Below are 14,722 nucleotides of genomic sequence, written 5' to 3'. Positions count from 1 at the left end.
TGATAAATTCCTGTGATAATTGACTAACACTAATATGACAAATGTAGAAATAACTACGTTACTGTGCACAGTGCCCATTAAATATTAGTTGACTGTTAGGAGATCATTTGGGTTTACCAAGCCATGCCACTGAGAGGTACTCTGATGGGGAAGACGACGTCTGAATTTAAGTGTTGTCCAATATGTCACGGGGAAATCTGAGGCAGGGACACCTGGCAATTCCGTGCTCCTATGAAAGGTGCCTCATACAATCTTTAGAACATTTAGCTAAAAAAATACATCAACACAATACCTGTATCCTATGTCTTTTATCATCTTGATCATCCAATTTTAAAAAAGATGGAATTCTTTACCTCTCTAGAATTAGAATTTATCCTCCATTCTGGGCATAAGGACCAAAGCATTTCTGATTCAGCTGTTGCTCAACTACTAGACTGGAAGTTGTACCAGGGAAGGAACCACGTCTCATTCATTTTGATTTCCTCAGCATAGGTACATGGTAGCTAGTCAATAACTGTGTGTTAAATATAATTTTGGTAGACCTCCATGTTACAAAAAGAACCTAAATTGGGGGAAATGAATGGTAGGTCAGTTATTTCCTTCAAGATGTTATTTTTAACACTGCGGAGGTCATTAACTTGAATCCTTATTACAGGAATAATGGTACTGAATCACACTTTATAGAAACTGTGACGGAGGTTTTGACTCATCATTGGTGCTAATCAAGGTAAATACAAACTGCAAGCTGTACCGCTCCATAAACATCGTGACAAGTTTGTAAAACAGAGCTGACACCTCCTTGCAGCAATTTCAAAGAGGAGAATTACATGACATGTGATGATGCTGATATGAGCTGAAATTCCAAAGAAAGCATCTTCTTTATGCAAACTAAACTGTTTCTTTCCCTTAATTATGTCTCAAGAAAGAAGTTGAGTATAAACGGGAAGCACAACGTATACCAACGATTCACTCCCCCGGTTACCATGCATACTACCAAATGCAATCCAGAGTGATTTACTATTGTGCCAAAACAAGACGATGAGTTTCTACATCCAGAATGTTGATTAACGTTAGAAGGATGACTCAGGACTAATTGCATCGGTCTGATAGACATTGAGCCTATGTTTTATCTCCTGAGAGTTCTTCAACTACAGGACCAAATGCCAACTCAGGAAGACATTTCAGCATATATAACCACCTTTGACTACAGACTATTTTTTAATTCAAGATGTATTTCCATGTAGCAAAGTAAATTTAGCAAATGAAAATATAGCCTTGAATTGCTATGGATGGCCCCTACCCCTGCCAAAAATGACAAGCTGCTCACTCGAAAGCTGTCACTAATTAGCAGCTGCTGCTGTAAAGAAAATCAAAGTAAGTGCCAATAAAAGCATATGGAACTGAAAGAGGACCCTATGGCAAGGAATGGGAAATGCAAGAATCTATCTGTGACTGGTAAGCTTTATAAATACCGGTGATCTAAATCTGGGAGAAGTGGGGCAAGGCAGTAATGGCAATCTATGTCCATTCATATTTAAGCAGGAAGGACTGGAAGATTCTCCTAATGTTCTGAAATTCAGAAATCCCAGGGTCCTGAGGTTACTTGAATTCCATCACAACCATTTCCACCTCTCCAACAGGAGCCAATCTTGGCTTTGGATAATTTTTCATTGTCAATACTTCTGTCTCAAAAGACAACCCTCAGAATGGGAGAAAATATTTGTAAACAAAGCAACGGACAAAAGATTAATCTCCAAAATATACAAGCAGCTCATGCAGCTCAATATCAAAAAAACAAACAACCCAATCCAAAAATGGGCAGAAGACCTAAATAGACATTTCTCCAAAAAAGATATACAGATTGCCAACAAACACATGAAAGGATGCTCAACATCACTAATCATTAGAGAAATGCGAATCAAAACTACAATGAGATATCACCTCACACCAGTCAGAATGGCCATCATCAAAAAATCTATAAACAATAAATGCTGAAGAGGGTGTGGAGAAAAGGGAACCCTCTTGCACTGTTGGTGGGAATGTAAATTGATACAGCTACTATGGAGAACAGTATGGAGGTTCCTTAAAAAACTAAAAATAGAACTACCATACGACCCAGCAATCTCACTACTGGGCATATACCCTGAGAAAACCATGATTCAAAAAGAGTCATGAACCACGATATTCATTGCAGCACTATTTACAATAGCCAGGACATGGAAGCAACCTAAGTGTCCCTCGACAGATGAATGGATAAAGAAGATGTGGCACATATATACAATGGAATATTGCTCAGCCATAAAAAGAAACGAAATTGAGTTATTTGTAGTGAGGTGGATGGACCTAGACTCTGTCATACAGAATGAAGTAAGTCAGAAAGAGAAAGACAAATACCGTATGCTAATACATATATATGGAATCTAAAAAAAAAAAGGGTTCTGATGAACCTAGGGCCAGGACAGGAATAAAGACACAGACGTAGAGAACGGACTTGAAGACACGGGGAGGGGGAAAGGTAAGCTGGGACGAAGTGAGAGAGTAACATTGACACAGATTACACTACCAAATATAAAATAGATAGCTAGTGGGAAGCAGCTGCATACCACAGGGAGATCAGCTCGGTGCTTTGCGACCACCTAAAAGGGTGGGATAAGGAGGGTGGGAGGGAGACGCAAGAGGGAGGGGATATGGGGATATACGTGTGCATATAGCTGATTCATTCTGTTATACAGCAGAAACTAACACAACATTGTAAAGCAATTATACTCCAATAAAGATGTTTAAAAAATTTACAAAAAAAAAAAAAACCCAAAAAACTTCTGTCTCTGGCATACTAACACCTGCATTTATAGACATCATAAAAACTGAATTTAAAAAGTAACTTTCATGGGGCTTCCCTGGTGGCGCAGTGGTTGAAAGTCCGTCTGCCGATACAGGGGACACGGGTTCGTGCCCCGGTCCAGGAAGATCCCACATATACCGCGGAGCAGCTGGGCCCGTGAGCCGTGGCCGCTGAGCCTGCGCGTCCGGAGCCTGTGCTCCGCAACAGTGAGAGGCCACAACAGTGAGAGGCCCGCATACCGAAAAAAAAAAAAAAAAAAAAAAGTACCTTTCGTATTCTCATGGCTTTGGCTCAAAGTCTTATGATTCTGAATCTAATAGTTGACCCTCCATTTTACAGGTTGAGAAATGGAATCAGGGAAGGCAGAAATGATCTGCCCAGTGCAAATGAGCAGGGGATACCGTGAGAGAACCAACCCTATGTTCAATGTTTTGTTTGAGAGGCTCTAAAATAGTCCATGGATTACGATTCTGCTTGAAATTTCAATTGCACAAATTACTTTTTTTTGTGGTACGGGGGCCTCTCACTACTGTGGCCTCTCCCGTTGCGGAGCACAGGCTCCGGATGCGCAGGCTCAGCGGCCACGGCTCACGGGCCCAGCTGCTCCGCGGCATGTGGGATCTTCCCGGACCGGGGCACGAACCAGCGTCCCCTGAACTGGCAGGAGGACTCTCAACCGTTGCGCCACCAGGGAAGCCCTGCACAGGTTACTTTTTAAATCATCCTTCAAGGTGCTCCCTCTCTCTTCCTCTTTGCTTCTTTACCAATTAGATCTCCCAGCATATTTCTTTTTCCTCAACAAGTTAGTTTCCATCTTTTAATAAAGATTTAGTTCTCTTACTCTCTTTTTCCCCATCCCTCCAAGTAGACTGATAGACAGCTACAACTATTTTACTTATATTTGGACCCTAGGTTCAGGTTGTCTCTGTAGCAACTACTCAGGAAAATGAGAATGAAAAAGAAAGAAAAAAAGAAAGGAAGAAGGAGATGGAAGGAGGGATGACAGACTAGAAGGGAAGGAAAGGGATGGAGAGAGGGAGGGAGGAAGATATAATGAGAATAGAAAAAAAGAGAAAAGAAATGAGTAGGAGCATGTAATTTCCTAATGAAGCTGCAATCAAAACCTTTCACGTAGCTATTGTCCTTGTGTAGAGTTTGTCTTCATGCCTGTATAAACAATTACAACAATGTACCAGTAATTTTCCAGTTCATAATCAGGCTATAAGAAGGAGAACAATTTGCCTTATGAAACATGGAGAAAGATTAATCTCTGATATTATTGTCAGTGCAGGTTTATCAGCAAGACTTGGAGGCGATAAGCCTACAGACATACAGATTAGGAATCACATTTTCAAAGCTTTAATAACCCCCTAGTGGCATGCAACAAGCTGCTGAATTAACTTGTCTTTGGACACTTACTGTGTATGAATCACTTGCTAGATGTAGGTACAAAAGGAAAAACTAAAAAAAATGGGGGAAAGAAAAATTGCCAAGTCTCCAAGCAAAGGAGTCATATTAAAAAAAAAAAAAAAGGGCTTCCCTGGTGGCGCAGCAGTTGAGAGTCCGTCTGCTGCAGAGCAGCCAGCTGGGCCTGTGCGCCACAGCTACTGAGCCTGTGCTCCAGAGACGTGAGCCACAACTCCTGAAGCCTGGGTGCCTAGAGTTGCAACAGGAGAGGCCACTGCAATGAGAGTCCCGCGACCGCAACGAGGAGTGGTCCCCGCTCACCGTAACTAGAGAAAGCCCGAGCGCAGCAACGAAGACCCAACGCAGCCAAAGATAAATAAATAAAATAAATAATAATAAAATTAAAAAAAAAAGAATAAGCCAGAAACAAAGGGCCAAATATTATATGATTCCACTTATATGAAGTACCTAGAGTAGTCAAACTTATAGAGAGAGAAAGTAGAATGGTGGTAACCAGAGTCTGGGGGAGAGTGGGGATGGGGAGTTATTGTTTAACAGGTACCATTTCGATGTGGGATGACATTAAGTAATGTCACTGAACTGTACACTTTAAAAGGGTTAAAATGGTAACACAAACACAATTTTTTTAAATGGGGAAAAAAAGCCAGTTCCTGCCTAGTAAACTCAAATTTCTTCCATCCTTAACTTCAAAATCCAAAGGAAACAAAGAGAGTTGGTTTTCCCCTCTCTTTTCTTTCTTCCACAGTAAAAGGTAGACTTTCAGCCCTACTGAGGGTTGAAGTGGTCTCTGGAGACACCCTCTATGTTAAGATTAAAGGGGTGTGGGAACAGATGTATATGTATGACTGATTCACTTTGTTATAAAGCAGAAACTAATTAAAAAAATGAATAAATAAACTTAAAAAAAAATGGAAAAAAAAAAAAAAAAGATTAAAGGGGAACAGATGGAATTAAGGTACCTTCAACATCAACCAATCTTTATTATCAGAGATGAGGATCTTCTGTCATAAACAAAAGTAAGTGCATCGACCCACTCATAGAAACAATACGTATTTATTTAACAAATACTTGTTGAGGACCTGTTATATGCCAGGTTCTGTTCTAACTCCTGAGGATATAGCAGTGAACAAAACAGATATGCCTTTTATGGAACTTAGATGCTAGTACCTGATATGAAATACTTGAAAGTTTAAATAACTACAGACTATGCTATACTTTCTATTTTTGCTTTTAATTTTTTTTTTCCTGTTGGGGGAGAAGGACACCATACCTGACTAACATAGAATCTTACAAGTAAACAGCAAAGTCTGTGCATTCAAACCAGTATTTGGAAAAAAGTTTTAAGAGCATCTCAACAAAATCAGACTAACAAGGGTGATGACTGGCTTTTGTGAAAGGCTTGGCAATGTGAAAGCAATTTCTGATAAAGCCAGGACATCTGTTCATCCCTGATGGAAGTCCATCATCTTTATGGAGCTATAGTACGTGCAAAACAATGCAGGTCTAATCAAGGATTCCACCGTTAAGGTCATTTCAGTGCGGTATTAGCCCAGCTTTTTCCCAGGAGACATAATTTTATATAGAGGATAACTTTCATGCTTGTCACAATCAAATCAAATCATTTATCTCTCAGAGATGATTTGCAGATTCAATTTCCACAAGGTACTAAAAATATAGAGGATAGAGTTTAAAATTTATCATAGGACTCAGGTTTCTCCCCACCAATGCATAGCAGCACAAGGTGGCAGATGGCTTGCAAATGTTTAGTTTCTTCTTTTTCCAATGGAATAAAATATATGCCAAATTCTACTAAAATAAATACCATCACAGTGAAAACCTAGGTATAACAAAAATATTTTGAAATACTTGACTGTTACTCAACTCAACACAACAATCTTTTGTTTAATGTAATGAATATAATGAATTTTAAAACAAAAGAGTCAGATTTTCCCTTGGAGCACAACGGTTTTTATATACGCTCTTAAATTTTCACCTTTAAGGAAATATTTTAAATATTCTAAAATAGGCTGTCATATTATATTTGAGAAAAAAGGAACTTTTCCTTTATGGAAATAATTCTCAATTTTATTGAGGAGTAATTTACAATCAGTAAACTATACCAGGATGTGTTAAGTTACAATTAACCTACTTTGGACACCATATTAAAATAAAGGGGCTCCTAAAGGCTACCTGGGAGTAAAAGCTACTAAGTGCTTTATTTAACATTAAAAAGCCAACTGCATTTGGCTTAGATGTCTGCCAATATTCAAAGCACCGCAGAAGTTCTATCCATTTCTTCAAAGGTTCCTTCTAGAACCAGGGATCTAAAAAGACATTTAAGATAAACTAAGTAGTTTATGGTGGTCTAATGGTTAAGACTCTGCGCTCCCAATGCAGGGGGCCCAGGTTCGATCCCTGGTCAGGGAACTAGATCCCACATGCTGCAACTAAAGGAGCCTGCATGCCGCAACTAAAAATATCATGCATGCAGCAACGAAGATCTTGTATGACGCAACTAAGACCCGGCACAGCCAAATAAATAAATTTTTTTAAAAAGATAAACTAAGTAGGAAGGCCTGACGATCAGAGGGTTGAGTTGGCCTTCTGAAGCTGTTGTTTCAGTCTTCCACATAAAGGTGGAGTTACCATCGCCCCACGATAACTAAATATTACTCCCCTCCATAAAGTATCTCCTAAGATTAAACTAACATTAGGGGGGAAATCTCTTTTGAAAGGAAACATTTCATCTGTAACTAGATCTCAAATTTCAAGCATCAACTTTATGTACAACATGAAAATGAATAGTAGCTAAGACCAAAAGACGAATATGATTCTTTTTCAGGCAAACTCAGTTTCAAAAACAACATACACCACCACCCCCCAAAAAAACCCAAAGTAACAAAAAACTCTGCCTAAAAGCGATTTTGATAGTTCAGTTATACCTAAAACACTATGGGTTGTTTTAGTTCCAGAGGTGTAAGCAAGGTCGTATAGGTGACAAGAGACAATTTAGGCTGATGCATCCAAGTTCAACACTCAGACGCCTGCACCTTCTGTAATAAAACAACAGGCAACTGCCAACCTCTTCCCAGCACCTTCTTCCTGGTCACCTTACAAATGGAATCATAATCCAAAATGCATTTGCATATTTTTTGTTTGGGACACACAACATTGTCCCACAGAAACAAAGTTATAAAGAGATGAAACATTCCTACATCAGCCCCCAAACCCCAGTTGATCTACAATCCTACAAAATCTAATTACCCTTTATAATTTTGTTCCTGAAGGAAAAGAAGTTAGAATGTCTAGTCAGGGATACGATTAGTAACAAAGTAATCCCTCTACTCCTGCCCATCCCAGCCCCTACAAAGCACTAACAGCTCTTCTATGCCCAACAAAAGAAAGGGCCTCCAAGGATGTGGATAATGCTTCAACCAGCCTCAGTGCAGCAGTTTCCAAAAAAAAAGAGGAGTCTGTGTACATCTGTGTGCATTTTGGGATTGGGGTCTGGTGGGAAGCTTTAGGGGTATCATCTTCTTTCAGGTAAGAAAAGCTTCTGATCTCTTGTAGAGCAGTTCCCAGAGGGCAAGAGATCCTACCTGTATTTGAGCTATATGTAAACTAGATGTTAAAAGTAGGAGACAGCCTGTATTTTATTTTACTTCTTTAGAAGCCCTGTAACTGCACTGTCCAATAGGATAGCTATAAGCCACATGTGCTATTACTGGGCACTTGAAATGTGGCTAGTGTGACTAAATTTTTATTTCATTTTAACCAACTTAAATGTAAACTTAAAATTGATGCTCAATTTGGTTATTGAAAAACTTTCAAGTACGTTTGGAACAACCTGGGTATGTGAATCTACTTTATCAACTAAAAGTATTATGAAAACTGAACACTTCATGTATTTCTGGTAAAAATTTTGCATCTAAATTGATATGCTGTGTGTGTAAAACACACACCAGATTTTGAAGACTCAGTAGCAAAAAAGGAATGTAAAATATTTCCTAAGTTTATATATTGATTACATGTTGAAATGGTAATATTTTGGATATACTGGGTTAAAGAAAATATATTATTAAAATTGATTTCACCTGTTTCTTTTTACCTTTTTTAAAGGTTACTTCTAGAAAATTACATTTATATTTATACTGGACAAGCTGCTTGTCTATAACATAAATATTTCACATATTCCTATATAATTCTTATAGTCTTCTAGTTCATATGTGTCTTATCTGTAACAATTATAACTTTCCTTCTATGCTTTGCTTAGAAGAAAAAATATTGAAAGCAATTCTAAGCTTTTAAATTAAAAAACTTAAAATATATAGTTTTACTACACTCACTGAAATGTCAGAATGAAATTACACTATTTGAGATGAAAGCGTACAGCTTATTGTTTTTATTTTTTTTTTTTTTTTTTTTTTTTTTTTTTTTTTTTTTTTTTTTTCTTTTTGCGGTATGCGGGCCTCTCACTGCCGTGGCCTCTCCCGTTGCGGAGCACAGGCTCCGGACGCACAGGCCCAGCGGCCATGGCTCACGGGCCCAGCCGCTCCGCGGCATATGGGATCCTCCCAGACCGGGGCACGAACCCGTATCCCCTGCATCGGCAGGCGGACTCTCAACCACTGCGCCACCAGGGAGGCCCTATTGTTTTTAAAAATTACTATTCTGTTACATAATCTCTATAGAAAGATATGTTTAAGAAGACTAAATCTAGTGATTCTTTTTCTTTGCGGTATGCGGGCCTCTCACTGTTGTGGCCTCTCCCGTTGCGGAGCACAGGCTCCGGACGCGCAGGCCCAGCGGCCATGGCTCACGGGCCCAGCCGCTCCGCGGCATGTGGGATCTTCCCGCACCGGGGCACGAACACGTGTCCCCTGCACCGGCAGGCAGACTCTCAACCATTGCACCACCAGGGAAGCCCTCTAGTGATTCTTTAATGTAACTACCAGTGATTATCCACCATCTGTTCAAAGAATGTGAAATTCATTTTGAGTCATATTAAGATCCTATCCCAGTGCGTATTTCAAAGGAAGTCCATGTGAATTCTCACCTCTCTGATTTATTCTCTGAAAAAATTTTAGTGATCCAAATAAACAATGTGGTATATTCAGAGCCATGCTGATCTATGGAAAAGGACAGACAAGAAGCAGATCTGAACATATATGAGGACTTAGAATACATTAAGATGGACTTTCCTATCAATGGGGAAAAGAGGGAGCTGGTGGGAAGTGGTGGATTTTTTGGGGATAACTGGTGAGCCACTTGAAATTGATTTAGGTTGAAACTGTTAATACCTGTGAAACAGCTCAGTGCTGGCACACAGTGAGTGATCAATAAATAATATTGTTATTTTCAGGAAAACTAATAAAGCTACATTCCCACCTCACTTCTTACACAGTAACAGATTCTAGATGGATTGAGAGACAATGAAAAAAAAAATTAGAACCATAAAATATTCTAAAAGAAAATACAAATGAAAATTTTATAATCTTTGGTGGGTATGATTTTTGTAAGTATGTCTTAATAGCCAGATCAGAGAAAAAAAGATTATTAAATTAGATTACATAAGAATTTAACATTTTTGTACTGCAAAAAAATAGTATACTAAGTTGCAAGTCAAAAAAAGAGAAAAAAATGGAGAAAATTACTTGTAATATGTAAGACAGAAAGATCTCTGAGGAAAACTCAAGCATATGTAATAAAAAAAACAGGCCAATTATATAAAGAGGCAAATCACAAAGAGGAAACAAAATGGCCAGCAAACTTGTGAAGCACTGCTAGAAATCAAAGAAACACAAACAAATATGAGAGACTAGCAAAGATAGAAAGGTTGTCAACACTTAGTAATGGCAGATGTGGGAAAATGGCCATTCCCTTCATGCACTAGTTATTGGTGGGCATGTAGACTGGGATAGTCTTTTTGGAGGGCAGTTTGGCACTGTCTATGCAAATGACTCAGCAACTCCACTTCTACAACTTAATATTAAGGAGATGGTCTGGTAAATGTGAAAAAAATCCACTCAGCCTAAGGATCTGTACTACCGTGCTATTTACAGAAGTGAAAAACTGGAAACAACTATCAATTATTAATGGATTAACTAAATTACAGTAGGGTTATACAATGGAATACACACCTTAAGAATGTTGAAGTAAATTGGTATTTATTAGTTCCCTGGGGAAACAAGCCCCTTCTGAGTCCCCAGATAACAAAGTAAGAGGTTTGTTTTAACAGTACATTTGGATTATTTGTTATATCTTCTCCATACTCCCTCATCTCCATTATCTGTGTTAACAGAGAGATGGTTGTTCACAGTAGAGGTTTGTAACCTGAGTCCACGAACCTCTTGAAATGTATGCAGATTTTTATGTGTATGCATATTTTACTGGGAAGAGAGTCAATGGTTTAATTAGTGCCTCAAAAGGTCTCTTAGTCCACAAATGGTTAAGAACCACCGGTGTATATAATTTAATGGGTCAAGTTGTTGTCTAACTGCCTTAAAAAGCGCATTAGCTCACTAGTCAGTAAATATTTACTTAGTATTTACTAAGTCTTACCTTGATTGGTAGCCCAATTACCGTAAAATTTTGGAATAAATTTCTTTACTCACTTTGGAAGTATTTTTAAACAACACACACACACACACACACACACACACACACACGCTCAAAATCCCCAAAAGCCCTCTAGCAGCTAAGAAACAAAAAGCTTCAAACAAAATTATAATGTTAACTTTTAAGAGAAGTAATCATTTTTTACAGTCATTTGAATCTTACATACATTTGAGCTCCTTTACTGAGATAATTTTAAGATTTATGGACTTAGAAAAAGACTTACCTTTGTGAGGACAGCAAAGTTCTCAAAATCAAATAAAGGCTAGATAGAACACTATCAAGTAACTAGTTCTAAATGAAGAAAGCCATAAATCATTTCACATATTAATTTTAAAATATTCTATAATTTACTGATGCCATATTGTGAAATATGTAATGCCAAATTTGAGGTCCCAGTTTATATAATTTCTAAACTATCTCATGGTTTGGTGAAGATGATTCAGATACATAAGGGAAGAAGGGGATTATTCTAACTGGTCACAATAATATCACAGTGATAAAATAGATTACAGGGAAAATCAGCAACTATAAATGAACTGAAACCAAAAGAAAACATAATTTTGGATTAAATGAGATTATGACATTTTCAGGAGGCAGAGGAGGTAAGAAGTGATAAACAAAAAAGAATAATAAAATCAACAGGATTTATTTATGAAGGCATATTGGGCAATATACGTTTATAGTTTTATCTTTTTTTTTTTTTTTTTTTTTTTTGTGGTACGTGGGCTTCTCACTGTTGTGGCCTCTCCCGTTGTGGAGCACAGGCTCGGGACGCGCAGGCTCAGCGGCCATGGCTCACGGACCCAGCCGCTCCGCGGCATGTGGGATCTTCCCGGACCGGGACACGAACCCTCGTTCTCTGCATCGGCAGGCGGACTCTCAACCACTGCGCCACCAGGGAAGCCCTAGTTTTATCTTTAATACACAAAAATAATTATCTTCAAAAAATAATCATCATCAGACTTCCTTGGTGGTCCAATGGTTAAGACTCTGAGCTTCCACTGCAGGGGGCATGGGTTCAATCCCTGGTCAGGGAACTAAGATTCCACATGCCACTCGGCCAAAAAGATAAAATAAAAACTTCTATTTAAAAAATAAATAAATAAAATAATAATTATTATTATTATTATCTTCATGAATTGGAATTAACTACTTATGGATTTAGGATTAAAAAACACCAAAAGGTACTATACGATCTCTCTTATGTTTCAGTATTCCCAAAACTGACTTAAAATAAAATTCTGTTATAGGAAATTCCATTACAATAAATTACAAGGCACAATCTAAGTTAAGGTAGACTTTTGCTGAGTTGAGTTTTACATAAAATATGTAGGTGTTCTGCTGGGCTCAAAATACATATTTTTTTAAGATTGTAATTTTATTTGTTGCAAAGTAATAAGACCTACAGAGCTATGTACCACAATTCTCCTAAAACATCAACTTGTAATTTATTTTCATTTTTCTTCCTTAAACTCCTTAAAATGTTAAAGTGCTTTTAAAACTAGATTTAGTTACAAAGAAACTATTTAATTTGAATTAATTAAGGCAAAACACAGTCTCTTGTATTAGCAATGACATATACCCAAAAGAAAGTGTCTTTCACCAGAGATTTACTTTACCAGATATTCCCAAATGAATGTCATAATAAACAGAGAAGTCATTAAGCATGACTAATGGAATTACAAGAAAAAGAAATCTATAAACCTAGCAACCTTTGTAGGTATCATCATGAGCGAGAAAGCAGTATAAAAGCAAATGTGGAGGGACTTCCCTGGTGGCTCAGTGGTTAAGAATCCACTTGCCAATGCAGGGGATACGGGTTTGATCCCTGGTCTGGGAAGATCACACGTGCCGCAGAACAGCTAAGCCCATGCGCCACAACTGCTGAGTCTGCATGCCACAACTATTGAAGCCTGCGTGCCTAGAGCCCATGCTATGCAACAGGAGAAGCCATCGCAATGAGAAGCCTGCGCACCACAATGAAGAGTAGCCCCAGCTCGCAGAAACTAGAGAAAGCCCACACGAAGCAACGAAGACCCAACGCAGCCAAAAATAAATAAATAAATAAAGCAAATGCAGAAAATATATTGAAATAATAACAATGTTCAGGGTTGCAAGAAGTTAAATGAGACCATTTTTTTTTTCAGAAGTTGAAAAAAACAAACACCTTCAATATGAAATGAATGGTAACCTAGCAGAGCACATACACAAGTAAAATAATATAATTTCTTTATTATATTTATAAACAGTATAATTCTCCATCAGCTTATATATAAAAATATGAAACATTCCACCAAATATAGGAAATAACTCAATCTTCAAGTTATTTTAACTCTGAAAACATTAAATACAACTTAAATGATTTTAATACCATTCATCAAAAAAAGATATCATATAATCATACCAAAAAAGTATATCATGCCAAATATTTAACATAAACATCACAAACTACTTGTTTTTCTGCTCCTAAAAAGGAAACACTAACTGAAAACAAAAACAGGTTTCTCATTCTGAGATAAATCAATATACAAAAGCCATTTAAAAAATAACTTTTCCCCCAGCTTTACTGAGATATAGTTGACATATAACATTGTATAAATTTAAGATGCAGATGTAATGATTTGATATAAGTATATATTGTGAAATGATTACCTCAGTAAGGTTAGTTAACACATCCATCAACTCACACAGTTACAATTGGTGTTTGGTGAGAACTTTTAAGATCTACTCTCTTAGCAACTTAAAATATACAATATATCAATAGTATTGTTAACTATAGTCACCATGCTGTAAATTACATCCCCGAACTTATTCATCTTAATAACTGGAAATCTGTACCATTTAACCACCCTCATCCATTTCCCCACTGTCCTCCCCTGGAAACCACCAATCTGCTCAGCTTCTAGGAGTTGGGTTTTTTTAGATTCCACATGTGAGTGAGGTCATACAGTATTATTGTCTTTTTCTGTCTGACTTATTTCACTTAGCATAAGGCCCTCAAGGTTCATCCACGTTGTCACAATGGATTTCCTTCTTTTTATGGCTGAATAATATTCCATGTGATCTCTCTCACATTTTCTTTACCCATTCATTAAAAATAACTTTTTTCTTGATTACAAAAGTATTTCCTATTCATTATTACCTATTTATTACAGAAAAATGGGAAGATACTAGAAAGTGCACACATACATACATACATCCAGAATCCCACAACCCAGAAGAAGTCTTTCTTTAATGCCTATTCTTAATGCCTATATGTACATATATATTTCTTTTATGAGTTACTTCATAAAAGCTACTGCTTTTATATTTGTCCTGTTCAAATTTACCAATATAATTGGAATTGGAATGTAATGTTCAGTCCTGTCCCAACTAGACCTCTCACACTTGGATAATAAAAATTCAAAACCATAAATTTTTATGTCACTTTTCTGGAACAAAATTTCAAATGTGCGCTTAAGGTAATAAGTTATCCTAAGGACCCATTCCTTTAAAATTATGTGTTTTGCTCTGGTACTGCAAAAGAAACGGATTATGCTTCATGACCAACTCAGCATGTTCACTGCAGCCATGTCATTCAGGAAGCCAAATATTTTCTATTTTGTTTTGATACCTTCAATGGTTAAGGAGTAAGGCCAATCTCTATACACATTACAATGCATTTGGTATTTTTACTTGGTATTTAAATTCACTGCAAGATAAACTCATCTTTAAAATATGCCCACATTCAGGGTTTCCATATATTGTTACACAATTGAAAAATTAACAACAAAAGAACAGGGAATATTTGCACTGCATCCCTATGTATTAGACCTTCCATACCTTTTGGAATAA

The 14,722-nt window shown here is 37.4% G+C and overlaps 1 protein-coding gene across 1 annotated transcript in view; it reads right to left on the bottom strand.

Annotated features, from left to right (window-relative positions):
- The window catches only part of LOC308607838 (signal transducer and activator of transcription 5B), a 63,696-nt gene that overhangs the window by 41,131 nt on the left and 7,843 nt on the right, over nucleotides 1–14,722 (bottom strand). The window lies entirely within an intron of this gene.

The sequence above is a fragment of the Mesoplodon bidens genome (assembly GCF_964165515.1).
Source record: "Mesoplodon bidens genome assembly, chromosome: 19".
Classification (NCBI taxonomy): Eukaryota; Metazoa; Chordata; class Mammalia; order Artiodactyla; family Ziphiidae; genus Mesoplodon; species Mesoplodon bidens.
Note: the sequence above shows the minus strand (reverse complement) of the source record. Positions and strands in the feature narration are given on the sequence as shown.